At 39.7% G+C, this 27958-nt stretch overlaps 1 protein-coding gene across 5 annotated transcripts in view; it reads left to right on the top strand.

The window, feature by feature from the left end:
* The first annotated feature begins 1965 nt into the window (after positions 1–1965).
* The window catches only part of PHF21A (PHD finger protein 21A), a 236619-nt gene continuing 210626 nt past the window's right edge, over positions 1966–27958 (top strand). For 2 of the 5 annotated variants that reach the window (XM_074955348.1, XM_074955352.1), the window contains exon 1: positions 1967–2384. The gene's annotated coding sequence lies outside the window, so the exon portion shown is untranslated. Of the gene's footprint in view, positions 2385–27958 lie in introns of all 5 variants that reach the window. The other 3 variants (XM_074955347.1, XM_074955351.1, XM_074955353.1) reach the window with 2 other exon arrangements.

Genomic DNA, 27958 nt, shown 5'->3' with positions numbered 1-27958 from the left:
GTAGCTCACGAAAGCTTATGCTCTAATAAATTTTAGTCTCTAAGGTGCCACAAGTACTCCTTTTCTTTTTACGGATACAGACTAACATGGCTGCTACTCTGAAAACTAAAAATTGACTTTCTGTAAACATTTCTGAGAATCCTGTAGTGTTTAGCAAATGAACAGTCCCACTGATTCAGCAGTGATGACTCAGATGGGCAAGGTAAGGCCAAAATGTTTTTGAGAAACACATTATCGTTTTACAGTCCACAGATACATGTGAGAAAGGTATGTGTTATCTGTGTTAATATATTATAAATTATATGCATAAAGACTAATACTCTACAAGCAAATGATTATTCTTTGTATTCTTGTGACACCTAAGAGACCTAGTCATGGATTTGGGCCCTATTGTGCTAGGTGCTGTACAAACAGAACAAAAAGATTTTCTCTGCCCCTCTTCATACTTATTTTAAATATACACATTAAATGCTTTGGATGTATAAACAGAATTACACTTCTTTATATTTTGATTATATTGCTATTAAAAACCCTCCTCATTTCCCAAATTCCTTCCTTAGTTGTCTCACATATAACTCTTATTACAACATTAATAGAACTAACTTTGCCTGTTTTGATTTCTCCTGAAATTTTAGCTTTCCACTATTTTTGAAAAACAGTAGTTTATATATTACTTCTGTTTTCTGTTACTCAACAAAGCATGAAACCAAATGGCAGCATCACTCAGAAAGAATAGAAAATAAATAAATAACTTAGAAAAACAAAAACAAGTGCATTAAGGGGAAAGAGAAGAGCAGCAGTGAAGCAGCAATGAACTCCTCCCTGCATCCTAAGTAAATGTCTCTACTAATTCTAAAAATAATATGGCAAAGAGCTAGCAGTTTGTTGTGGAAGGAGGATGGTTGCTCCTGGGAGGTTATAATTTGCTTTGGGAATAAGGATGTATGAATTTGTCCTTTCTTCCTCCTGCCTTGGTGCATTACCCCTTGAATTGGGATGAAAATGCTGGTGTTTCTCCTTGTCTTCTTTTTCCCTGATGCATCAGCTTCCTGTGCAGAGCCCTTTGCACTGGGGGTGATTATTCTTGTGTTTCTCCTGCTGCCCTGTTGCATCAACTTCCTGTGCAAAGCCCCATGCATTGGGGTGATGATTCTTGTTTTTTCCTGTTGCCCTGTATCGATTTCCTATGCAAAATCCTTTACAGTAGGGTGAAGATGGTTGTGTTGTTGCTGCTGCCTTAGTGCATCAACTGCCTGTGTAAAGCCCCTTGCATTGGGGTGAGTATTTATGTTTCTCCTCCTGCCATGGTGCATCAACTTCCTGTGTAGAATCCCTTGCATTGGGGGTGAGGATGCTTGTGCTTCTGCTAGTGCCCTGGTGCATCAGCTTCCTGTGCAGAATCCTTTGCATTGGGTGAGGATGCTTATGTTTCTCCCCTTGTCTTGGTGCATCGGCTTTCCTACGCAGAACCCCTTGCGCATTGGGGTGAGGATGCTTGTGCTGCTCTCCTGCTGCTGCCTGCCCCGGTGCATGCTCCCTCCCTCCCCCGCTGCTGCTCCACTAGAGTTTGGTGCCCTACTTCACTCTACTTTAGTTTCACTCACTTTACATCCGGGTTTTTTCCCTAGGCAATGGGAGCCGTCGCACAGCCCGTTCCTTAGGCAAAGGGAAATAAATTCGCCGCACCAACACGTCAAGTAGTCCCCTCAGGAGGAGCCAGCGAACCCTCCCTCCCCCCCCGGCGGAGGCTGGCGACCTCTCCTCCCTCACTCCCCGGGAGGCGGCATGGGGTCCAGGGAGGTGGGAACTCGCCTCGCCCCCAGTCTCTGTTTCCTCCCCCGTCTCCTCCTCCTCCTCCCCTTCCCCGCTTCAGAGCCGGAGTAGCTGTGAGAGAGCGTGTCGGGCGCGCGCAGCGGTAGCTCGGGCGCGCGCCCCAGGCAGGCAGGGAGGCCGGCGGCGGAGTGATCCCGGCGAGCGGGTGCTGCGGCCGGGCCGGGTGAATGGGATTGAAGAAGAGTTCAGCTTCTCGGCTTGTTTTTGTGTCACAGTTTCTCTTCTCCTGCGCCTCTTCTGCTTCGTTCCTTTCTTCCCGTCCGCCCCCTGCTCCCCCCGGCAGGCGGAGCCCCCTGGGGAGAGGGGGAAGGAAAAGGACCTCCCAGAGGAGAGAGAGAAGAGGAGGAGGAGAAGAGAGCAACCTACCATCTTCCACTCCCAGCTTAGATTAAAGAAAGTGAGAGGAGGAGAGAGAGGAGCCCAGAAGAGGGGGACAGGGAGGCCCAGAGGAGCCGCAGCACCTTCCCCCTATGAAGAAGAGCCCTCCCCCTCAGAGAGAGGTCCTGCCAGGGGGACCCCAGCCAGCCACCAGCAGCAGCACCACCAGCAGGGTGTAGTATCCCACCTTTTGGATTCTCCTCCTCCTCCTCCCTATTCTCTCCTTCTGCTCTCTTCTATGAGTAGCTCTATCCCTCGCCTCCCCCGTGCTTTTCTGTCTGTGTCTCAGGGAGTTGGTTGGGGGAGGGTGGAGGAGGATAGCTGGGGGGGGGGGGGGGAGGAGCAGTCTACATAGGACGCTTCAGCCAACTTGGAGCTAAGGAGCAACAACTTAGTGTAACCCCCCCATCCCAGGCCTCCGACCCCCAAGGGGATAGAGCCCTAGGGGGTCATGTCCTTTCTCCCGCCCCTGCATGCACTGAAATAAGTTTCTGAGGAGGGGGAGCGAGAGATGGAGGTGGGCGACACATTGGGGTTGTGGTGAGGAGCAGGGGGAAGGAGATGACACATTGCACTGGGGATGGGGTGGGGGAGGGAGGTTTATCCCCTCCTCTCTGGTTTTCTTCAGAATGATTATTTCCAGGCCCTTTGCTGTTGGTTTGATTTGTTCCCTGTGATGCTGAGAGGGAAGTTTTATTATCTTTGAAACGATGCTGCTTTGATTATTGAGAATTTGTAGTAAAGCTGCTATTGCAGGGTTGGTTTTTTTTTTTTTTTTTTTTTTTTTTTGCTTTAATTTGCCTTTGTGGCCAGAGCAGCACTGGGAAAATTCCGTTTCTGCAAGTTGTAATTCAGAAGCATCTCCTGCCCCCCTCGTTCTGGGTCTGCCCTTCTTGCACAGGTACAAAGCTCAGTGGAAGGACACCTCTGGGATTTCACACTCCTACTTTGGCACATATTTGTGATGATTAGAGACATGTACCTTTTCTCTTCCATTTCTCTCTCTCTCTCTCTGTGTAGGAGGAGTGGGGCTGTGTGTGGGACTCTGCCATTTGGTCTAGTCCCGTTGTGCACGCTCCTCTCACCGCTTTTTTTTCTGTTTGCTTCTTTATTATTCTGAGCTTCACTGTTGATAGGATTTCTTTTTCTCTGACCACATTTGCAGCGTGGTGGGTGCTTGCAGGACTGCACTGTTAGATTTTTTAGATGAATTTATATTGGATCCACACATGGAGTCCTTTATTCAACTTCTACTCACTTGAGTGTCACAAAATGAATATGCACTGGTTAGGGTACAAATGTGCTTGAACAGAGTAATTTCCAAGTTCCTAATTCTTTTAATGGGGCATGATTGCTAGTGCAGTGGTGGTTTTTGTTTTCCTTGGTTTGTAAATGTCATCACAGTTCAGTCACATGCTAGAATATTCTTTGTTTAGATATCAAAGTAGAGTATTCAGTATGTCCCCACTTTTTTATTTGAAGTGATGGTGCTCCCCTGCAAGTTTTATTCATTTATAATTGTAGATGAGAGGTTCTTTTACTTGATGCTTGTTTAGGCCCAAGCACTGAACTTGACATGAACTTTTGTTCCTTTTTTTATCACAGTAGTGACTGGGTTTAAAAAAAAATCCTATTGGGGACAGTAATTGTCATGTTGTGTACAGTAGGTCTGAGTGAGGGAAAAATCTGATATGGGCAACTTGTGCCCTGCAATCTTAACATTTTAATAGAGAGTGACATAGCTACATTTGCACACTGGTTAGTTGGATGAGTGTGAGAATTTTCTCAGCCTAAGTTCATTCTTTATTAGAATGAATTTATCATCACATTAAACATGTATTACCTTGGTTTCAGAAGGAAAACTAAAGGGCAGTTACCCCATATGCTTATATTAATGGGGCACTTTTATTAATATCTTGGAATTTTAAGTGTCTAATGTGCTTTCTGCTATTTAAAATGTAGGTTTGCTTTTTGCCTTTCACTCAACTTTGACAATGAAAACTATTGGTTAGTTTCACTTTTGATTGTAGTAAGTTTCATATTTGAGATTTCTTCATTCTCTAACCCAAAGCTGGTGCTGTTTGGGTTTTCTGTATTTTAGGGGAATGTTTAAATATCAAAATAAACTTAGTTGTCATAAAAATTAATTGAAGAAAAATGGTAATAGGTTTTATAGAAGCTTAATAAAAGCTTCAATTGTTTTTAAGTTTTGTGCCTTAACCTACTTGCCAGTGTTCCTGTAAAGATATAATACAAAACACAAACCGCCCCCTCCCCCATCCAACCTATAAACTTTTGAAAGGTCTGTTTTAGGTAAAACGTGAAAAGTCCTGAGAGTTGGTAACTATGTCCAACATTAATATACTACTGTGTATTTATTTGATTAGTATTTAAGAGCAAGGTCTCCAACCAACCAACCAAAAACTTCACCCACAGCACAACTAGTGTTTTATAAATCCATACTAGTTAAAGTAGTTATTCACCCACATTTTAGTAGAAACATCACTTAAAAAAAACCAAACAAACCTGGGAAACTCTTTGATTGCTGAATGAAATTACTAGTTTTCCTGAAGTAAAGAATTTTGTAGTTTAGTAAATATTGTGATAGTTCTAAAAATTTATTTTCCCTTAAAATTGTTTTTCACTTTAAACTTTGTCTTATTGAGATTGAAAAAATTAGATTCTTGTGTGTGTGTGTGGGCTTATATCTTTTAGGAGTTTGAGCAATTGATAGCAGGGATGTTAAGCAATCCTCTTACATGATTGGAAAGTTAAAGATATCCTCTCCTTTTGTCACCTTTGAGGTTCTCTTTTTGTATAAGCAAATCTTTGTAAGGTATTGTCCAGCAGGAGGTGCTTGTGCTGCAAATGCCCACCAGCAGCTGGAAATCTACATCATACCTGGAACATACTCGAGCTCTACTGATCTGGGCAATGAAGGATCTGATTTTACTCCCAAATTTGGGTTATTGAGTTTCAATTAAGAAATAGCAAACCTGGTGTACTGATACATAATTAAAGGGAGCCTCTCAAGGTATTTTTCATAATTCAAAAAGTATTTTTATTATTGTCTGTGAATAATTACCCCTTGGAAGGTTAATATTTGAAGTCTTTTCTTCTGGTTTTGTTTTCTTTCCCTCGTGCATGTAGGGTTATTTATGCATCCTGGACTGGGCTACTCTTGCCAGTTTGTTTTTATAAGGGTGCAGAAGTCTGCTGGGTTGCTGGTATTCACTTTCTTTCCTTTTGGAAGTGAAAACATAAAAGCATTTTATTTTTAAAATTTTTGGAGAGGAGTTGTAGGAAGTCATGGATTTTACAGTTGTGGGGTGTTTTTTTTTTTTTTTTTTTAATATTTGTATGTTCAGTTTTGGATATCCAACTTTGACATTAAGTCAAAGTTTTAATGTAGGATTTTTGAAGTGTATCCCCCATCCCTTAGTGTTGAACTTGCATTTCTATTCATAGTACAGGGCCTGGGTGTTTCTTATCCTCTCTCTATATTCCTATTTTGGGGGTGATATACTGAGAAGTTTTGAAAATAGAAATTGTAAACTTTTTTTTGCAAAGTATTGAACTGATTGGATATGCACAAAACAGATCAGTTTCTTGTTTTAAAAATATAAACTTTGTTTTAATTGGGCCCTTGGAGGTTTTGTTGTTCTGTATACTGTAGGAAAGTTCTAATAGTGAAGGTATGTCATCATTGTAATTGTTCATGCAGTTTGTTTTATAGAGAAGTAACTGTCCTTAAATATGAAAATATTGGAGCTATTTAACTGTTCCAGAGTGTTAGGTGTGCTTTGTTTTCTGGATAACTTTACTTGAATGAAATGAATTAATATCACTGGAATTTGTTTACTATTGGTATTTCTGGTTAAATCTTACATAAATCTTAACATTTACAGGGACTCTGTGGGGTATCTTATTTAGTATGTTTTGGGCACTGCATATTAGATAAACTGCCCTGGTGCCCTGTTGTTCTATGTATCTTCATGCACATGTCTATAATTAGATATCTTTTTAAACTTTCTACAACTTGGTATGGCCACAGACTATGGACGAAAGCTTCTTTACAGAATTTAAGAGGTGGACGCCATCTTTAACTATTTCCACCATGACTTAAGTGTCAAGGCAAACCGAGTATAATGCTGTAAGGATATATAATTTAAGATGTCTGAACCCATAGAGTCAAACAGCTGTGGATGGAAAGAGGCTAACCTTGTTTTTAGATTTTTCTGTGCCAGGCATGAGAGTACTGTGGGTTTTACCATGCAAACCTTTACTTTTACAAATAGTTCTACTGACATGGGGCATATCTAGTCTCTCTTTCTGTAGGTGTGGAGTCACCGTAGAAGAGGGAGCTGGTGCAGTTCCACTGTGCAGAGGGGCATTCCCTGAGCCCGACCATGCAGGAGGAGAGGCCCTGATGTAGGAGGGAAAATGCAAGAAGATCCATCATTATATGCATCTTGTCTTCCCCTACCCCCACATGGGGCAGTGTAAGAATCTACTGAGGCTAGTTCTACCACTCTTAAGGTCTGGAAGGAAGATTCCTGCCCCTGTGCATGTTCTGATTGTCCCACCAAGTTACTTGTGCCAGAAACTAGGCTCAGGGTTTGTGCTAATACGTTCTACTTATACAAAAGTTTGTAGGATCAAACCATAATTTGAGAAGGTGGAACAAGTGTGGTTCAGGTTCTTGTGTGTATTGACTACAACAGGCAAGATGTTTGTGTCCTGTCTTGTTAATACTTGTTAATGGAGGGTGGACTGGAAGATAGTTTTTGTACATGTCTTACATGTAAAAGGTGGTGAAAAGATTAATATGTCAAGTTTGGTCTGGTGTAGAGGAGGTATTTGGCTCGTCTCAATTATGAAGGTACAGATTGTGCCTGTAGAAAGTGGGCCTAATTTTGGATGGAGGATATTAGGAGTACTTTTACATTTCTTTCTTTTCCCTAATCTTTTTATTTTGTCATGTTATAAGGACTCCACCAATTTAAAAGTCTCTTCTATGTGATTCTTTTTACCTACCATTGTTACTTGTAATAGATTATTATAACTATTTTATTCTTTTTTTTCTTTGTACATTTGACAACACTTTGTATATTTGGTTTCACCTTTTGTCTGTGTGAGTTTTTGACACGGCAACAATGGAGAGAAAAATATCTTAAAATAGTAGAATATGTTAGTACTACAATAACAATTGGCAAGGAGACTTGGGACAGGAGCTGAATCTGCTACTAATTTATTTGTTTTTAAAATTGACAACAGTTTGAGTTGAACTTGTATCCTTAACGCTAAAATTTTATGGCCTTCAAATTATGTTTTAAAACTGTATAAAGCTCTTTTAGGTCCCATATAGTCCCCCTTAAATTGTCACACTTAAAGCTTTAAGGATATTTTTAGTCTTGAAATTTCTATGTTTTTAAACGTTTTTATTAAAAATGGTTCTGTGACACATGATTCATTATAGGCTTCAAAAGCAAGGATGTATTGGTTTCTATATTTGTTAATATTAATGCAAACCAGTGCACGGTCCCTTGCAGAGTTTATAATCTCTACAGCAGTGGTAATCTCTGCCTAGAAGCTCCACACCCTGATGTCTTGACCTATTCCAGAGCCTCTGCATTCAGACTTTTTTTTTTCCTCTCATCTGCTATTGCAAACACCCACTCTTTAGTCAGAAGTAATATGTGGAGGCTGTGTTTCTCAAAAAACTGGATCATGTAACTTAAAAATTAACCACTCTCTCTCAAACTCTTACATAGATGCTCTCTTAAAAAAATCAGATGGTGTGTCAGGAGTGTATTTCTGTTTGTGAGTTTATTATAGGCATACATTTTATTTTAAATTATTATTTCTTAAAATAGCACCTTTTTTTCCCTGAATAATTTTACATTTCCACACTACTGTGCTTTAGGGATAAAAGGCCACATTACCAAGTTCATTCACTATAAAATTGGCATTGAATATGCCTTAAAAGAAGGACAAGGTGAGTGAGGTAATATCTTTTATTGGACCAACTTCTTTTAGTGAGAAAGCGCTCTTAAGCTGTTCTCCTCATCATGTAATTAGGAATGTGCTCTGAAAACCTTAGCTGATGTTGCATATTTTTTCATGGGAGACTATCAGATGCCTGAATGGTTAAAACAGAGTGAGGAAGAGGATATGGTCTAACAGGTTGGAGACTAGTACTATGATGAGCTAATCTATGTTTGGACTCTATAGGGCTGTGAAAGAGAACTCTAACGCAAGAGCCAAAAGATGGGTTTTGTTCTTGTTTTGACTGCATCCAGAATACAAACTCTCAGGACTTGAAGGGAAGAGGGAACAGCAGAAAGGCACTGATTCCTCCCCCACTTCCCGCTGGGGATACAAGTATTGTTAACCATGTGCAGCTCTAAAGTAGTGTAAATGCAAACAAAATAGTAGTTTATTTCTTTAGTTAATTATCAGAGCTTTAAACTCTTTTAACCAAAACTTCTAAGTAATAATAATTTTCTGATAAACTGGCTGATAGTAACCATGGCAACAGCTGTCTTTGGCCTTGTGGACAGTATTATTGCTGTATTGACGAAGCCTTTAGTTGTTTTTGTAGCCTGTTGCCTATGTGGGGAAGTGCAGTAGAATGTCTTTCAGGTGGCTTAAACAGCATTGCCAGTCTGTTTGTTGCAATGTGCCATTGCCTGTCTCTCTCATGTTCTAGAATCTCTTGGCCCTTTCTCTGCTGCATGTTTGTGGAGGTGCTGATAATGCCTGGCTGCCTGGAAATGCAAGAACTGTGCTGAGCCTCTTAGTACAGACTGTACTTGCATTTTTCACTGGTTTTGCGGGGTGTGTGTGTGTGTCTGTCTCTCTCTCTCTCTCTCTCTTTCTGTGTGTGTGTGTGTGATTGATATATATAATCTTAATTCAGAGCTCAAAATAATAACTTATGGGCTTGGAACACAGTATGATTTTCCTTCCATGATAAAGCCTTCTTAGAACAGGCTGGTAGGGGGAGCTGGCCTTCCCTCTATTGAACTGGAATACGGTGTATGTTTTCAGAGGCCTATGCTTAAATACAGCCATTTAATTTTCAGCTAAGCTCAACTCCCTTTTTAGAGAAAGGGCAAGCTGCTGCTTCAGTGCATTTTGGTGATCGAGGAAAAGGGTAATATATTTCCAAATAATAAGTAGTAGGCAAGGGAAATACTCCCCTCACAAAAATACTTTTCCCAGTGAAAATCAAAAGTGTTGTTTGAAAACCTTCTCTAATATTATTGAATGTAACAGTCCTGATAAAAATACAAGTTGTTTAAAAAAATAATGTATGCAAGCCAGAACCTTTTCTATAGATTTTAATCTATACAGTTACTGCTTTTTTTGAGTTACTAGTGAGTTTAGTGATGTTGTTGTTGAAGTCTGTGTTCATCTTAAATTTGATTAATATAATGAATAATGTTGACTTTCGTGTAATGTACTTTGGGATCTCGGTGTGGTATGTATATATGATGCTGTAAAATGAGATGGTCAAAATATGGCCCCTGGAGATATGTATTATAGTCTACATCTGACCTCATCTTAAATAAGAATGCAGGTTATCATGGAGGCTACAGGTCCCAGTATGCAGAGCTTTATTTTTATTTAAAGCAGCCTGCTAGATAAAGATGAACCATTGCATGCTGGGATCTGTAGTTTTCATGAGCCAAACTTTCATATTCATGGTAATGGCTTGTGAACACTGCTATACTTTATGTAAACTAGATATGGTCCTCAGGCTCCCAGCAAGCTGCTTAAGTGGCCCTTAGTTGAGCAGTTTGGAAATCCTTGATGCTCATATTATGCAGAGGAAATATTCTTTATTTACAAGTTCCTTGTAACCTCCAGTTGAGTAGTTTGTTTAGAGAACAGTAGTTGTTGGAATACTTCTTTCTGCATGCAGAATAATTATGTTATTAAGTGAACTAATATACTACTTGATTTGTGATTGTAAAGGATACTAATTGTGATTCTTGAGAGTTTTTTTACGTGTTTCAGAGTAATTCTAATGTTATGGATGTTGGCACCAAAAGTCTTTACTCATCTGCTACCAATATTGTTTCCTTCTTCTAAATTAAAGCATTGTAGCTGTGTCGCTTGTACTGCTATAGTTAAAGATGAGTAGAACGAAAGGCTTTTTGCCTGCCAAGATATGACTTCAGTGTTCTGTGTTTATTGAGGTCCAGTGATACCATAACTAACCTCTGGAGCAGAGAAGTGCCTTCCTTTCACTGCTTTAGGGGTTAGTGATGTCATTAGCTGTTACCAGGGAAACACAGAACCCTGAATTCAGGTTTTGGCAGGTAAGAGAAGAATTAAATTACATTCAGATATTTTGATTTCAAGTGTCTTTGAGCATTGCTTATCATTCCCTAACATAGGGAGAGTTCCCATTGAAGTTAGTGGATGTCTTGCCTGAATAAGGACTGTAGAATCACTTTTAATTAATTTTTTAACCCTTACAAATATATTGGGCCAATTTAATCCCTTGCATACCTTGATAGGCTTCAGTGGAGTTAAACCAGAGATAAATTTGTTCCTTGTCCAAGGTCCTCCACACCAAATTTGATATAGAAATTTAATTTATAAGTGTCCTAAATTTTTGCTTTAAGTAAGTAAACAGTTTTAACTCTCTAAACAAGTATTTAGAGAACACAGTTTTGTTACATAATTAACTTTTTCTTAGTGGTTTATTTTAAAAATCAAAGTAGTTGTGAAGTTATACAAGAGCAAAAAATCTGAAATCAGTGGTTGAAGAAATAAATTTAAATATTTAATGCACCAATCCTGCAAAACCTTATATATGTACTTGACTTAAACATGTGAGTAGTCCTATTGTAATCAGTAAGAAAACTCACATACTTAAACTTCGGCATGTGTAAGTTTTTTCTGGATGGGGGCCTTAGATGTTTAATCTTGGAAAGTGGCTTCTGGGCATATGCAGTAATTAGTTTGCATACAGGTCCTTATGGTAAAATAATTTTCTCTGGCTCGCGGAGCACATCTAGTTGACTGTGTGCTCTCCTTATACCTGTGCGGAATGTTGGAGCTTTCCTATGAAGCTCTGAGAGGGAATTTTATCCGCAGTACACATTATTTCAATATATATTTGCATAACAGTTATCAAAATAGTAATTCTCTCTTCTACCCATCATATGCATTTCAAAATATTTTAAATATTTAGATGGTAATTAGCTCCTTTTGAGGCATGAAGTTTATTTTTTCAGAGCTGGTGTATTGTGTATATTAAGCATTTTATTTCTGGTGGTTGTCTTTAAAACTCATCTGCAAAAAAGGAAATTTAATATAGAAATTTTTGTTTAAATAATGCCTTGTACGTATGCATAACTAGTTAGTCATAGCTTTCTCTAAATATGTTCTATATCCACACACAACATAGTTAATACTCTGTTAGTAGCTGCGTCAGCTAACCATGTGTCACCCTTGCCAGAAGCCTGCTCTGTAAGATAGTGCAATGACCTGGTTACAGGAAGATGACCATTGTTGTGCTGTAAGGGTGAAACCCCTAATTGTTCCTGTGTATCTGGGTAGACTGGACCTCTTTCCTAGCTCTTTGTGTGGTAGGACATCTCAGATGGCATTGTCGAACATATTGCTGGTGCTGCTCTATGGGTGTCTCTTCCAAGGACTCTAACCCTGCCGAGGTAGTATGTGATAGACGTCCTGTTTACCCAGAATTCACTGATAAAAATACTGTTAGAGAGTGTGGTAAGTGTGGATGTACAGGCGTACGTGACACAGAGTTGTGTTGTGAAAAAAGCTGCTCTGTAAGCGTATCTTGTATTGTAACAGGGTTGGATACATGTGTCATGACATGGAGTGAAATCCTGGCCCCAATGAAGTCAATGGAAGCTTTGCTATTGACTTCAGTGGGGCCAGAGTTTCACCCTGTTAACAAAAATATAATTGGACCTAGTGCATAAGGGTAAGAGTCAAACTTCACTAGGCAATGTGGTCTAATGGATGGAGCACTGGAATGGGACTCAGGAGGCCTGCGTTCTATTCCTGTCTCTACTATTGGCCTTTGGGTGGCCTTAGTTAAGTCACTTAATCTCACTGTGTCTCAGTTCCCCCTCTGTAAAACTAGGATAATGATACTGACCTCGTTTGGAAAGCACTTCGAGATCTACTTACAAAAAGCACTATATAAGTGCTAGATGATATTATTAAAGGGTTTTTTGCTTTATTTGGCCAAAGTAAAGAAGTAGCTAGAAATTAGTCCTTGTTGTGCCCAAGCTATAGCATTGATATAGTCTGTATTCAAAGTTGTTGTACCAGCAAGAGAGGGTAAATGGTCAGTTTTTAACAGCATTGTAAACGTATCTTTCTGTAACTTAAAAAAAAAAAAAAAAAAAAGAACCTGGAGGGCTCAGGGGACTGGTAGTGAGAGATATGATGAAGCCTTAAACTGGATTCAAGTCAGTGAAAGTCCATAATAAACAAAATTTCTTACAATTTCACGACTATTTGGTCTCTGTGAATTGAGATGGTGATACCAATCCTGTTCCTGTTTTGTCTTACAAATTAACCATCATATTTGGTATTAATTGGCCTTCTTGTTGGCATTCTCTTCAGAGAGACCAAAAATTAAAGGATCTGGCAAACAGAACTCCCCCTTTATCCCATGGAGAGGATGTCTGCAGATTAAGGCTGAAATGAGTTAGAATAATGAACTGCTTCTGTCCATGCAGTACTTATCCTTTGGGTCACCAGAGCTTGAGTCCTGAAGTGAATTCTATGTAGGTGGAAATTTTTTATCCCACTGAGTTCTATTGACTTCACTAGGACTCTACTCGAGGGCAGGGGGGCTCATTGCAGGATCAGAGCTTAAAGTTTCAGTTTTAAGGGCTGCTGATTGAAGCTAATTGAAATCTGGTAAAACATGGCAAACTCAAATTAAACAAAACTCTTTTCCCTGCTTCAGATATTTCTCATTATTGTTTATATAACAATTTTGCCATAGCTTGAAACTTGAGAAGTTTTTGCCGTGTTGTTACAGAGGCTGTTCATGAATGCCTGATTGCTGGTATAGAATTTTTATAGAAAAAGACTATTGGAGTAGTTGCTTAAGAGAAAAGCACCTTATGAGTACTGTAATTGTTATATTGAAATACAGTTGTAGCCAATCAAATCATAGACATGTTGGACAGTTACTTTAAATGTTAAATTGAAGGTGGTTCCTTTTTAGGGGGTAATAACAGTATCTTCTTGGCCTCAGAGTTGATTAGCTCATGATAAGACTGTTACTGTGTTAATAGGAAGTTTGTTATACTGACATTTTAAATTTAATATTGAAATTGTAAATGAAGAGAGAAGCTGTTAAGCACAAACTAAATTTGCTGTCAAATTGCTGAAAGGAAAATGCTTTAAATTAAAAAAAAAAAAAAGACCCTTTTGGACCTTTCTTTTCAGTTTCTGAACTCCTGTAATTTCCCTTCTTCCTTCCCTTTTGTAATCCTTTACCCATTCTCCCCATCTCCTCATTGGAGGTCATCAGGATTTTTGTCCCCAAAATAAATGTTCTATTTTGTTTACAGTAAGCCAGATATATCCCTGGTGTAATTAGTGACTTCAGCATGCTACATAAGGGGTAACTTCGTCTCAGTGTTTTTAAGAATTGAGGTTCATGTGATCCCTTGCATAAGCAAAGGGATGAAAATCTGTCAGATCTCTGCTTATGGCCACAAGATGTTGTTGGATAGGTAGCACTTCATTGTCTGTCTTCACCCAAGCCTGGCAGAAGTTAGTTCTCAGGGATCCATCTCTGTGGCCATGGAAGGGATGGACCAAGGGTCAGGAGAGGTTAGAGATGGAAGATGGATGTTCTCCATACACTCTGCTGTCTTTCCCTTACCTCTCTAACAAGGTTAAGTATTCCATTAAAAAATGTACACTGACAGTACCATTATTAACTTTTGTGTTCACGTCCTCTGCACTGTTGCCCCTTCCTGTCTCTTTGGGTTTCTAGGAACAGTGGACAGTAAGAATCATGTCACTTTTTATGGGACTAAAGCTTATTATATTGTAGGGAGGGAGCTTGCCCTTGCTTTCTTTGTGGGACCCTTTCACAGCAGTTTCCAGTCCCCTATGTGACTTTTTTCCTGACGTGTAATGATAAATCTGAATTTTGAGGGGTTGATATTCTTCCAGTATAAACAATGTAAGAGAAAAGTCTTGAACTGTAGGGAGTGAAAGATGCAAAGAAAGAGGTGGAAGGAAGAAATTAAATATTTCAGTGGTTTGTGTGTGTGTGGGGGGGGGGGGGGGGAGTTTTTTTTTTTTTTGGTTCATAAACATCATTTTAGAAGTGAAATTGGTCCCGTTAAAACTTTTTGGTAGTTTTCTTTTTTTCATGTAAAATGTGGAATTTTTCTGATTCCTGTGACTTCATTGGTAGCACAGAACTTGAAAATTTGAGTGTGTCAGTCAGTCTGTATAAAGAGATAATAGCCATTCAGAACAGAGAGATCTGCATGATAATTTTAGTCATAAATGACCATACAATGACTGTTCAAATGAAGTATCTATAATAATCAGAGAGCAGGGAATTGCACAACTGGAAAGTGGCATTTTGAACACTTGTGCCATATGAATAATAAACAATAAAAATGTCCATATCTACCTCAGTTGTACAGCAGTCTTGCATCCTGGCTGTGAATTCCATTTATTTTCACTATACAGAAACTAAAATTGTACACTAACACAATTTCTTATCTGATTGGAATAAGTGTTCCCATTACATATTTTATAATGTTATAGTTTGCAGTCTCTCTGTTCATATTGGCTGCTAATGGCCATCAGAAAAAAGATTTGCATTAATAACTGTACAGTTACAGTAGAACTACCATTATGAACACCTTGGGAATGAAGGTTGTTCGTAACTGAACAAAATGTTATGGTTGTTCTTCAAAAAGTTTACAACTGAACATTGACTTAATACAGCTTTGAAACTTTACTGTGCAGAAGAAAAATGCTGTTTTTAACCGTCTTAATTTAAACAAAGCACGCACAGAAACAGTTTCCTTAACTTGGTCAATTTTAAAAAAACTTTCCCTTTGTGTTTTTTTTAGTAGTTTTACATTTAACACAATATTACACAGTATTTGCTTTTTTATTTATATTTGGTCTCTGCTGCCTGATTGTGTACTTCTGGTTCCAAATAAGATGTGTGACTGACTGATCAGTTTTTAACTCTAGTGTTTGTAACTCTACTTAAATCCTTCCTTCTAGCTAGTTACTGCTCTCAGAACTCCCAGTCTGTATGTCCACAATAAATGTGGCCACCCCAGCTTTTGATGCCTTCCCCATCCAATCCTAGATACTGCATTAAAAGGATGAATTACTTGTATGGAGGAGGAGAGAGCTAAACCTTCCTTAACGTCCATCCAAGGAGGAATAGTAGTAGGGAGATCTGGGGTTGATGGGATGATAGAGTGTAGAGGGAAGGCCCAAATTGAGGTGGGTAAGTATGCTTGTGGGCATATGGGGTCTGGTAATTTTGAGAGCAATAGTTAGAGCATAGGGGAGGGAAGGAGAGTACAGAGAGCACAGTAAAGTAGTATAACAAAACTTTAGGATGTTCCTTGTTGGCTTATATATATAATTTTCAAAAGACTTGATAAAGTTTGGGTCAGACTGACAGCTGATGTAAATAGGCTTAGCTCCATTCAGGTCAATTGAGTTAGTCTGATTTATACCACTTGAGAATGTGGCCCATTATTTTATTTTGTGAGGGAAGTAGGCAGCTAAGTATTATTATCCCCATGTTATAGATTAGGGGGCTGAGATCAGAGTAAATCAGTTGCAGACCTGGAACTAGAACACAGGCCTCCTTGATTTTTTGCTTAATTCAGCAGAATTCTGCCTCCTGTCGTTTCTTATAGCTTTGAATATGGTTACCTTCTGAACAGGAACATCCTCAAATTATTATGTAGTTACTGAGTATTACTGTACAAACAAACAGTCCCTGCCCCAGAGGAGTTTATAGTCTTATAAGACACAGACTTTACAGTTCAGACATACAGATATATTGGATGCTTGTTCATTCTTGAAGTCCTGCAGATTTTTTTTTTCTTTAACTTATATTTGGTGAGTTATCACTGGAACGACATGGGAGTGAAATGTGCTTTCAGGCAGGGATTTGAATGAGGAAAGGGAGGTTGTTTGGTGCACAAAGAAAGGAGTACTAAATGTAGGATTTGACACCGAAGAACCAAGTAACATTCAGGTTACATAGATCATAGGGAAGCACCAGCCCCATTATAGTTAAGGCTAATAAGCTAGTTAGGACATGTAGAAATTAAGGTTGCATGTACAACCTTAACTGGTCTCTTGTATGAGTGCATTATGATGCAATCTTTCATTGCATGATCAAGTACTGTTCCTTACATAAGGATAATGGTAACGTAGCTACACTTGGACAACCAACACAGCCTTCCTTTAGTTCAGTTCAGAGAATGGTGCAGTTACATATAAAGCTAATTTAATTTCACAATCAGATGGACTGTGTCAGTGAGTCTTCCCTATTATTCTGTGTTTTATCTACTAGGTAGTTTGAAGCATAGTTTACTATGTACTTTTCACAGTATCCAGTTACAGGAATACATATCTGTGTGTATACACAAGGGGACAGAGTTTTTTAATTTTATTTTTATTGTTTTAGGGGCAGAATTAAAGTGAAGGGTTTTCGCTTTCTAATTTCTGAATAAAGCTTGACATCATCACAACATATCTGACAAGATGAGCACTGAATGAGGCAGTGTGTAGTAAGTGTCCTGCTGTGTTTATGATACACTTAATAAAGTTAGCCTTATTCTCTGCCATATAAAAATGCTACATTGAGAACTTCTGAATGCTTCACTTTACAAAGTCAAGAAATGGCAAAGCTATAATTCCATGTACAATCTTAACTCTTCTCCCTTGGGAGTATGAATTATGATCTTTAATTACATGATCATATGCTATTAGTTCTCATTTTGTTCATTGTACTGGTTGGACGATGTGCAGTAATTGAATTGGGATAAATGTATTTTTAAATAACTTGTTAGAGCAAAAGTCAAGATGAAAGATGCACAGAGTCAACTAAAAATGAAAAATATATTTTTGCACATTATGTTGTAATTTGCATTACTATATCTCTGGATACTAGTCATGGACCAGGACCCCAGTGCTCAGTGTCATACAAACACAGAACAAAAAGATGGCCCCTGCCCCAAAGAACATTAGATTGATAGGGAAACAGTATAAACAATATATTGACGTCTATCACAGAATAATACAACACTTTCATTATGACCTTGATATTATCAGCAAATAGTTGGTGTGTACAGATTAAAATGTGCAGTGTGTTATGTGATTATAGGGCTAGCATAAGATTGTAAATAAGGTTTTGTATTATACTGTGAGAGGAAATTAGTTTGTTGTATGTAGTGTTTATTTATCAGTTGGAGGAAGAAGAAAGTTCCCTGGGATGTGAGTCTGTTACTCTAAGTGGAAATAGTTTGCATGAGCATTAGAGTATGGTGAAGAGTTGTCCCATAATTTTATGCCTTTTTTAGGGTTCGTGCTCGGGAGTAGGGCCGGGTGCTGTTACACTTGAAGTTTAATTCCTTTTAAACTGAGTTTTAGTGTACAGAATATAATATATCAAAATGTGTTACATAGTGTTTAGTATGTCCATCTGAGAAAGGCAACTGCCATATTGTATATGTGCCCGTATTGGATGATGTAGACACATACATAGTATACCTATAATATAGGGTGTCAGTTTGTGGTTTTGCCATTTTCTGATGATTACTTGGCATTAGGGCTGTCGATTAATCGCAGTTAACTCACGGGATAAGCTCAAAAAAAATCGCAATTAATCGCACTGTTAAACAATAGAATACCAACTGAAATTGAATATTTGTGGATGTTTTTCTTCATTTTCAAATGTCTATTTCAGTTACAGTGCAGAATACAAAGTGTACAGTGCTTACTTTTTACATTATTTTTGATTACAAATACTTGCACTGTAAAAATGATAAAAGAAATAGTATTTTTCAATTCACCTCATACAAGTACTGTAGTGCAATGTCTTTATCATAAAAGTGCAACTTACAAATGTAGGGTTTTTTTACACAATTGCACTAAAAAAAAACAATATAAAACTTTAGTGCCTACAAGTCCACTCAGTCCTACTTCTTGTTCAGCCAACCACTAAGAGAAACAAGTTTGTTTACATTTATGGAGATAATGCTGCCAACTTGTTGTTTACAATGTCACCTGAAAGTGAGAACAGGCAGTTGCATGGCTTTTTGTAGCTGGCATTGCAATATATTTATATGCCCCCTGCGCTAAACATTCATATGCCTCTTCATGCTTCAGCCATTGTTCCAGAGGATATGTTTCCATGCTGATGACACTCATTTTAAAAAAAAAAGTGGGTTAATTAAATTAGTGACTGAACTCCTTGGGGGAGAATTCTATGTCTCCCGTTCCGTTTTACCTGTATTCTGCCATATATTTCATGTTATAGCAGTCTCAAATGATGACCCAGCACATGTTCATTTTAAGAACACTTTCACTGCAAATTTGACAAAATGTAAAGAAGATACCAATGTGAAATTTCTAAAGATAAGCTACAACACTCGACCCAAAATTTAAGAATCTGAAGTGTCTCCCAAAATCTGAGAGGGATCAGCTGTGGAGCATGCTTTTTAGAAGTCTTAAAAGAGCAACACTCTGATGCAGAACCTGCAGAAACCAAACTATTAAAAAAAAGAAAATCAGCCTTCTGCTGGTGGCATCTGACTCAGATGATGAAAATGAACATGTGTCAGTCCGCACTGTTTTCGGTCATTAGCGAGCAGAACCCATCATCAGCATGGACGCATGTCCTCAGAAAGGGTGCCTGAAGCATGAAAGGACACATGAATCTTTAGCGCATCGGGCATGTAAATATCTTGTGACACCGGCTACAACAGTGCCATGCGAACGCCTGTTCTCGCTTTCAAGTGACATTGTAAACAAGAAGCAGGTAGCATTATCTTCTGAAAACATAAACGAACTTGTTTTGTCTGAGCGATTGGCTGAACAAGGACTTGTAGGCTCTAAAGTTTTACATAGTTTTATTTTTGAATGCAGGTTTTTATTGTACATGAACTTACAAATGTAGAATTAACTTTCATGATAAAGTGATTGCACTACATTACATGTAGTAGGTACATTGAAAAATATGATTTCTTTTATTTTGTACAATGCAAATATTTATAAAATAAATACAAAGTGAGCACTGTACACTTTGTATTCTGTGTTTATAATTGAAATCAATATATTTGAAAATGTAGAAAACATCCAAAATTATTTAAATGAATGGCATTCTCTTATTAACAGTGTGATTAATCACGATACATATTTTTTAATAACTTGACAGCACTACTTGGCATATAAATTTTTGAGAAAATTTTCTCTTATGGTGGGCATGATACAGTTTTATAAAACAATGAATGGTACAAAGATGGTAAATCAGGTATACTTATGTTATCCTCCTTCGTGGTACAAGAACAAAGGCACACCCGTTGAAATTGAAAGGTAACAAATTTAAAGTTAGTAAAAGAAAATAATTTTATACAATCAGTAATTAATCTGTGAAACTCCCTGCCACAATATTATTGAGGCAAGGAACTTAATAAGATTCAAGCGAGGCTTAGATAACCTGAATAGCAAGAATATTCTCAGTTATACCAGATAAACATTTTAAGGGATGTAAACCCATATGCTTCATGACATAAGGCAACCAGTGCTTGGGTTGGATGACATTATAACTATGAGCATGTTTGTGAATAATTTTTGTGTGGGGGAACGTTTATGCTTTTTGAAGAATTTTATGTTGACCACTGTCAGACAAGGGATATTGGATCAGATGGACCAACTAGTTTAAATCCTGTGTGGTAGTTTCATTGTTCCTGGAGTTGTAATACAGTAGAATCTCCGAGTTGTGAACACCTAGGGAATGGAAGTTGTTCGTAACTGAATAAAACGCTATGGTTGTTCTTTCAAAAGTTTACAACTGAACTTGATTGAATACAGGTTTGAAACTTTACTGTGCAGAAGAAAAATGCTGCTTTTAACCATCTTAATTTAAATTAAACAAGCACAGAAACAGTTTCCTTTCCTGTCAAATCTTCTTTTGTTTTAAATGTTCCCTTTATTTAATAGTTTACATTTAACACAGTTCTGTACTTTATTTGCCTTTTTTGGGTCTTTGCTGCTGCCTGATTGCGTACTTCCAGTTCCAAATGATGTGTATGGTTGATTGGTCAGTTTGTAACTCTGGTGCTCAATACTCTGAGATTCTACTGTAGTTCTGTTGAAATTGTTACACTTGCAGTTTCTTCACAGACTGAGAGAATACCAACTGCAATGCTTTAGTGATGCATTGCGTCATACAGATATGAATATATGTCGGGGTGGCCAAACTTACTGACCCTCCGAGCTGCATATGACATTCTTCAGAAGTTCAAGAGCTGGGGTGCACCTGCCAGGGCTTGGGGCTTCCGCCCTGCAGGGAGGGTGGGTCTCGGAGCTTCAGCTTTGGTGGGGGGGCCCTCAGGGCTTCGGTCCCGTGGGAGGCTCCTGCCCAGGCTCCGGGCTTCAGCCCCCCTCCTGCTGAAGCCCCAGCAGACGCATCCTGTGGAGCTGAAGTCCCGAGACACCGCCCCACCACCCCATTGGAGGGCAGGAGCCCTGAGCCTCCCCCCACCAGTCTGGTAGGTGGAGAATGGGGGGAGGATGTGAGGGGGCTCTGTGAGCTGCACTTTAACTGTAAAAAGAGCTGAGTGCGGCTCATGAGCTGTGGTTTGGCCATTCGTGGTATATGTTCTTAATGTATTGTAAACGGCTGACGCCTGAGTTGCGTTGCAGTTACGGTTTTGTATGTGTTGCTGGGAACTTACACAAATAGTATAAATTCAGTCTGTATTACAGTAATCACTGTAGTAGTACTGTGTTTCTTCTTCTCGTGACATCTGTATATTTCCACTTATAGGATTGATGGTTCCTGGGGTTGAGCTGTGGAATATTCTTGATAAGTGTCCATTGGGTGTCTTCTCTCCTCTTCCCTTTGTGGAGGATTCAGAGGGTGTAAAAGGGGCCCCAACTGCCCTTCAGTTCCTTCTTAACAGCCAAAGGTGGAGGAAGCTCATATTGTATGCAGTATTCTTGAGGCTTGCTTTGTTGATCTTTCCTTTTCTTCTGCCCTTTCAGGGCTGTTTAGTTTTAGTTTTTAAGTTTAATTTAAAAGAACAAAGAAAAAATGGGATCTGTTGGGTACAAGCATTTCTGGACCTGCATGGAGCAGGAGGGCTGCCTCATATCCTCCTATTGATGAGGGAAGCTCCTCAGGTCCAGTGGACTAAGTCTGGCAATGTGTAAGTCCAGCATCATCTATGAAGATCTGCTAGTCCAAGTGTCTCTGTGCTGTGCTTAAGCATTGACTAGGTCCCTGGTCTTAACCAGTTAACTGAGACCAGTGCTGAAGTTCTGGTATTGTTCACATGTTACTGAGGTCCCAGGATCCTTCCAGGATGACGTTATTTGGTGTCCAGGTCCTCATGCTGTCGACTAGTGAGCCAGAAATGGTTTGTCCACTAGAAGTGGCACTAAGATCCCCAGGTTGTCAGAATCCAGTGCCTAGGGTATAATACCATGGACTCTCTAACAACTTCATCAAGTGGTTCTTGCCCATGTAATGTCCACGCAGCATTCTGGGTCATCTGCATCTGTCACAATAGACTCTGGTGGATCAGTGCACGGTATAAGTGTCATTCAGATCCCTGGTTCTACCAGTGAATTTGGAAAACCATTAGTTGAGGTGATTCTTTACCCAACTCACATGACAGTAGGATCTTTGGATCCATCTTGTTCAATGTAGTTCAGAGCCAAATATCCAGCACTGTTATCTTGGATAAACCATTTTTCAGTGTGGTTTGGTGCCCATTAACAGAAATACTCAGGTCCTTGGGTTTATCCAGATCAACTGGGTCCAGCGCCAACGCCAGGGACTGTCCCTGTAGTGCTCTTTACTAAAGGTGTGTGAATGTCAAGGTGCTGAAAGACCCGCACCCTTGATTTTTTTCCATCAACTCTATGCTTAGCAGTCCAGTGCTATAGGTTCAGGAGAATTTCACACATGGAGGTTCTACATCTAGCATAAGTGTCTTATAGGTCCCCAGACCTTTCTAGATTGACTGAGTCTGGTGCTGAGAACCTGGCATCATTGACTATTGGTTTTTATAGATGGCACCATAGTCCCTTGATTCTCTGGGGTTCTACTGAGTCAGCATTCTTAAATTTGGGTCTCCTATCCTGGAGTCTTTTCAGCATCAGACATTTAGTTTCACATATACACTACTCAGCAGTGGTGTCTACTAATGGTTTACTTCTAGGCCCTACAGAGATAGTTGAATGGACCTCTAGGCATTCCTTTTGTTGGAGTCCCTCCAGATGAAATCAGTAGAACTGTTCATGTTTTCAGTCTGGGGTCCTGAGCAGGACCTGGAATGGCCTATGTTGGCTCTGAAACCTTTCAACTAGGTTTCCTAACTAGGTTTTCTGAGCTCTGAGACAACTTGGCACTGAAACCTTGGAAACTGTCCCAAGACCCAGATTGAAGTGGCTTCAGTATCTACTGGGTCTCACTCATTGTTGCACTATATAGTGGCTCTAAAAATGACAGACTTCTCTTCTGGTGCTGATGCTCTGACTTTTTAACTATCAAATGCCATTATTGCCTGGAGGCACCTAGATTCCAAACACCAGTGTTAGTATTTTCTTTCTGAAGATGAGCTGTAAAGAGCTTTCCCAGATTCTGGTCCTTTATCATTCACTGACATAGATTCAGCGAATGATACCAGATAAACATTTTAAGGGATGTAAACCCATATGCTTCATGACATAAGGCAACCAGTGCTTGGGTTGGATGACATTATAACTATGAGCATGTTTGTGAATAATTTTTGTGTGGGGGAACGTTTATGCTTTTTGAAGAATTTTATGTTGACCACTGTCAGACAAGGGATATTGGATCAGATGGACCAACTAGTTTAAATCCTGTGTGGTAGTTTCATTGTTCCTGGAGTTGTAATACAGTAGAATCTCCGAGTTGTGAACACCTAGGGAATGGAAGTTGTTCGTAACTGAATAAAACGCTATGGTTGTTCTTTCAAAAGTTTACAACTGAACTTGATTGAATACAGGTTTGAAACTTTACTGTGCAGAAGAAAAATGCTGCTTTTAACCATCTTAAACCAGCATGCTTCTCCTTTTTATGTGCAATTGACTGCACAGTAATGTCCCCTTAGCTTTCAGGGAACAACACCTTTTAAAATAAAAATTCGTTTTGGCAGCCAGTCCTTGGACCACTCTGCCTTGCCACTGAAGGTCTCGGTTCAGATCTGATTGAGCCTTCTGATGCCATATCTCCAATGCTTCAGTTCGGGAATCAGTTCTGCTGCAGTACCAGGAAGACCTTGGATTTGTACGCTCCATTTGGGTGTAGCAGACTATCTGTTTCAGGTGCAAGTGCCTTGGAAGTTTTTGTTTTTGTTTTTTTTTTTTTTTTTAAATTGAGCCTGATTATTCAGGTAACAACAGTGCCCAATGGGAAAACACTTAATTTGTAATTTTGGAATTCTTAACCAAGACTGACACCGACAACGCCAAGAAATTAGTGCCCTGTAGTGCTATTCATCGGCCCCCACAGCACAAGAAATGGTTCCTAGAAGGTGACATACATGTTATATTGCCTTTTTAAAGTGACAAACTCCAGCCTACTATTAGTCCAACTATCCACAAACATCCACGAGATTCTTCCTTTTAAGCAGCAAACTTTAACCCCCACCCCCCAACCCACTAAAAAAAAAAACCACCCTGCTATCCTGACCTCATCTGTCTCGAACCTCAGGGCATTCATGGCTATATCTAAACTGGTCCACAAATAGATTCCGTAACAGTGCAACTGGGTGATAGCCTGAATAAAGGTATGTTTTTTGGAACTCTAATGGATCCTATTGAAAAGGAGGAACTTTTGACCAAACAAACCTCTTTTAATGTTGCAGTCTATTATACTTTGAACATTAAGAACTGTTTTGAGATCCTACCAGGCGTTGTGGATTGTGATTTCAGCTTCTTCCTTCACATGCTCAGAGCAAAAGTCTTTACTCACCTTAAAATAACCTAGTTTATGGAAAGGTTGCATCCCAGAGGGATGCGTGAGGTTAATTGCTTTGCCTTGATGGCTGCTTCAAAGGAAACAGTATTTCTTCTTAGCGATACACTTGGCTGTGCTGTGGACACCACAAGGTGGATGTATGCATTCAGCTTCTCAGGGGATGTTCATTCCAATGCACATTTCTCTTTTGCTTTGGGGTGGGAGTCTTGTGTCACAACACCCTTGGGACTTTTGGTCTGCTGTTTGTCAGTGTCCTTTAATACCAGGGTTCTCAAATTTATTTGATCGATTTTCTCCCCCCCCCCCCCCATTTTTCTGTTGTCATTTATGCCTCCCTCCCCAAGTACATGTACCACCACCCAGCTCTGAAGGCAAAGCAGAGGGCAGCAACTGCTGGCCCGGTGCCCACCTCTGAAGGCAGCGCCTCGCCAGCAGCAGCGCAGAAAGGAGGCAATGTGAAAAGTGATACTTGTCAAGCTCGCTTTTCAGAGCGGACTTTGCGCCTCATTGCCACCCTTACTTCTGTGCTGCTGCTGCCACCCTTGGGATTGGGGGGAGGGGAGAGGAGCGCCTGAGTCTGAGCTGCCTCATGGTAAGGGATGGGCGGGGTGGGGAGGAGAGCCTGAGTCTGGACCGTGGAGCTCCAGCTGTCAGCGCTGGGATGGTGGGGCTCCAGCTGTCCCCTTTATCCCTGCTTCCTGAATGTGCATGGCCCTTCTTCAGGAGCCCCAGCCGCCGGGGGCTGACAGCCCAGAACTCTTTTTTTTTTTTTTTAAAGTACAGCTTGTGCCTTCCTTGATATATTCCTGTGCCTCCCTTGGGAGGCCCGCCCCGTAGTTTTAGAACCATTGCTTTATACAAGAGGTTCTCAACCTTTTTCTTTCTGAGCCCCCCTCCCCTCCCCCCCAACATGCTATAAAAATTCCAAGGCCTGCCTTTGCCACAACTGTTTTTCTGCATATCCAGTAGATTAAAAATCAGGGCTGGCATTAGTACTAAGCATGGCAATTGCCTGGGGCCCCACACAGCAGCGGACCTCGTGAAGCTAAGTTGCTCGCTTCAGCCCTGGGTGGTGGGGCTCAGGCTTAGGCTTTCTGCCCTGGGCACCAGTGAATCTACCGCCGGCCCTGCTCTCTGGTTTATTTTGGAAGACCCCCTGAAACCTGCTTGCGGCCCCCCCAGGGCCCCTCGGACCTCTTGTTGAGATCTGCTGCTTTATACCATACACCTAGGAAGATGGCATTCCTCATAGCCATTGCTACAGACCACAGACATAGTGAGATACAGGCCAAGTGACCAGTCCTCTCTAAACTGTAGTTCATATGGCAAATGTGATTTGGTCAATGATCTCATCCCCACTTCCAGTTTTCTTTTCCATTCTGTACAGACCATTATCCAGTCTCTGTTTCCCCAAGTCTTTTTTACACCCTTGTTATGTCTTGGAAGATGTTAATTTACTTGAAGATATCAGAAGGTATTCAACTAATCTGAAGTTAGCAGCCATTGCATGCTTCCTTATTGTATTTTTCATAGATTTGTATAGATGTGTGCTTGAAGCTCTGTGTTTGAAGCAACATTTCGTCCCCCCATTGAGGTCATCTGGGAGAGCGAATTTGTGATCACTTCTAATGCTCTCTGGATGACAGGTAAAAGAGCTGTTGCTTGTCTGGTGGTTTTGCATACTGTTTACATAGAATGCCTCAGCCCACCTTCTGAGGGGGTTGTACTGCTCACTCCTCTCCCACAAATGGGAATATGCAGAGGAGAGAGGTTATTTACCATTAACTGTTCTTCAGTGAGGCCTCTGCATATTCATATTCCCTGCCCACCTTCTCCACTTTGGAGACTCCAGTCAAGACTCTCAGATTTAAGGAAGCAACTAAAGGGTGGTTGGGGAGGGGCGAGCAGCCAGGTCAAGGCCAGGAGACACCAATCCTATAATATGTAGAGATGACACTCCTGAAGAACAAGTTTACTGATAAGTAACCTCTCCTTATGGTTGAGGTAGCACTTTCATTATAAATGTCTTGTTTTTTGGGTGCTTATAATTTTTAGGGAAAAAAATTACTTCTGGGCTGCAGTTACTGAAAGGATGAATCACTCAGGATATAACAGGTTTATCTGGTGCAGGCGGGTGTACTTTACACCTCCTGGCACTGACTTAGCTTGGCTCTTTGTGGACTGCTACCCTCAAGATGACAGGACCTGTTAGGGCATCATGCCATTTAAGCACTCTTAGACTGCACAATACGCAGGGTGTTTGAAACTTTTATCATCTTTCATCTTGTGACATTTCCTTGCTCCCTAAAAAAAGCAAGTAGAGTGTACAGTCCAGAAAATTCAAAGTTATCATTTTCATAGCAATCATAAGCTGGTCATTTTATGCATATATATTTTGGCGTAAAATTTCACACCATGTAGTATAGATTTTTACATGTCAGTGGTTCAGGTTATTTAGAATTTCCTGACTTTTGTTCATTTAATAATCTGTTAATATATATTTTAACACAAAATTATAGTTCAAACTAGTTGTTTGATCAGTATATGTACTTAAGTTTGTGTGAATGCATATTTTTAATGTTTGGCAAGTTGTGAATATATGTTTCTTGTACATTAATATTCATCTTTTGTGGAATTTGAACAGTTTCCAGTAAACTGTGTAACTGCAGTAGGAACCAGTTGACTGCCAGAAGTTTTCAATTTATAAAAGATGCTCTCATACAAAGGGTTTGTATTAGAACTTTCATTCTGACTTTGCAAGAGTAGGACTGATATTTCAGACACTATTGAGTGGCAGTCTGAAGTTACTTTTTATTTTATCTTTAGTGTCTGATAAGCCAAAGTTGGTTATTTTTTTGTTTTAAATCCTCTTGGAGCTTTCTGTCCTGACCTGGACAGACTATTTCAGGGGTTAATGAAATACTTTTATTCATGTTTGCAAAGTTCTTTAAGATGTTTGAATAGAATTCATCTATGCAGAACCCCTGTAAATTTAAGGAAGCACCATTATCTCCATTTTATAGTTGGAGAAAATGAGGCACTTAAGTGATCTTTTGCCCAAGTTTATACAGTGAGTTAATCACAAACTGGTGATATCCAGGACTCTTGACTCCTAGATCCTTTTGTCTATGTTCCCTCCCTTTTAGGAGTGGATAAGTTTCAACACCCTGCTTGTCCACAAGACTGGAACTTGTAGGTGGGTGAAGGATTGGCATAATATGCATATATGCTAGTGCCACCCACCATAAAACCAACACCCGCCGTTTTGTTTGAGTAGCCCAGCTGAGATTTGAATTGTTTAATCCCTTTCTGATTTTTTTCTCAAATCTCATGTGATACTGAAAATTGCACATCTTAATGATAGGTTAATTTTGGGGGCCGCTAACCATGATATTGCCCCTTTTTAAAATGGTGATAAGGATGGCTATCCTCAGAAGTCAGTTTTAGTGCCATTAAGTTTTACTGATAAGTCAGTTTTAGAGCTATATA

Source organism: Natator depressus, chromosome 6 (assembly GCF_965152275.1).
Source record: "Natator depressus isolate rNatDep1 chromosome 6, rNatDep2.hap1, whole genome shotgun sequence".
Taxonomy (NCBI): domain Eukaryota; kingdom Metazoa; phylum Chordata; order Testudines; family Cheloniidae; genus Natator; species Natator depressus.
The sequence above is the reverse complement of the archived record's forward strand: the minus strand, read 5'-3'. Positions and strand labels throughout refer to the sequence as shown.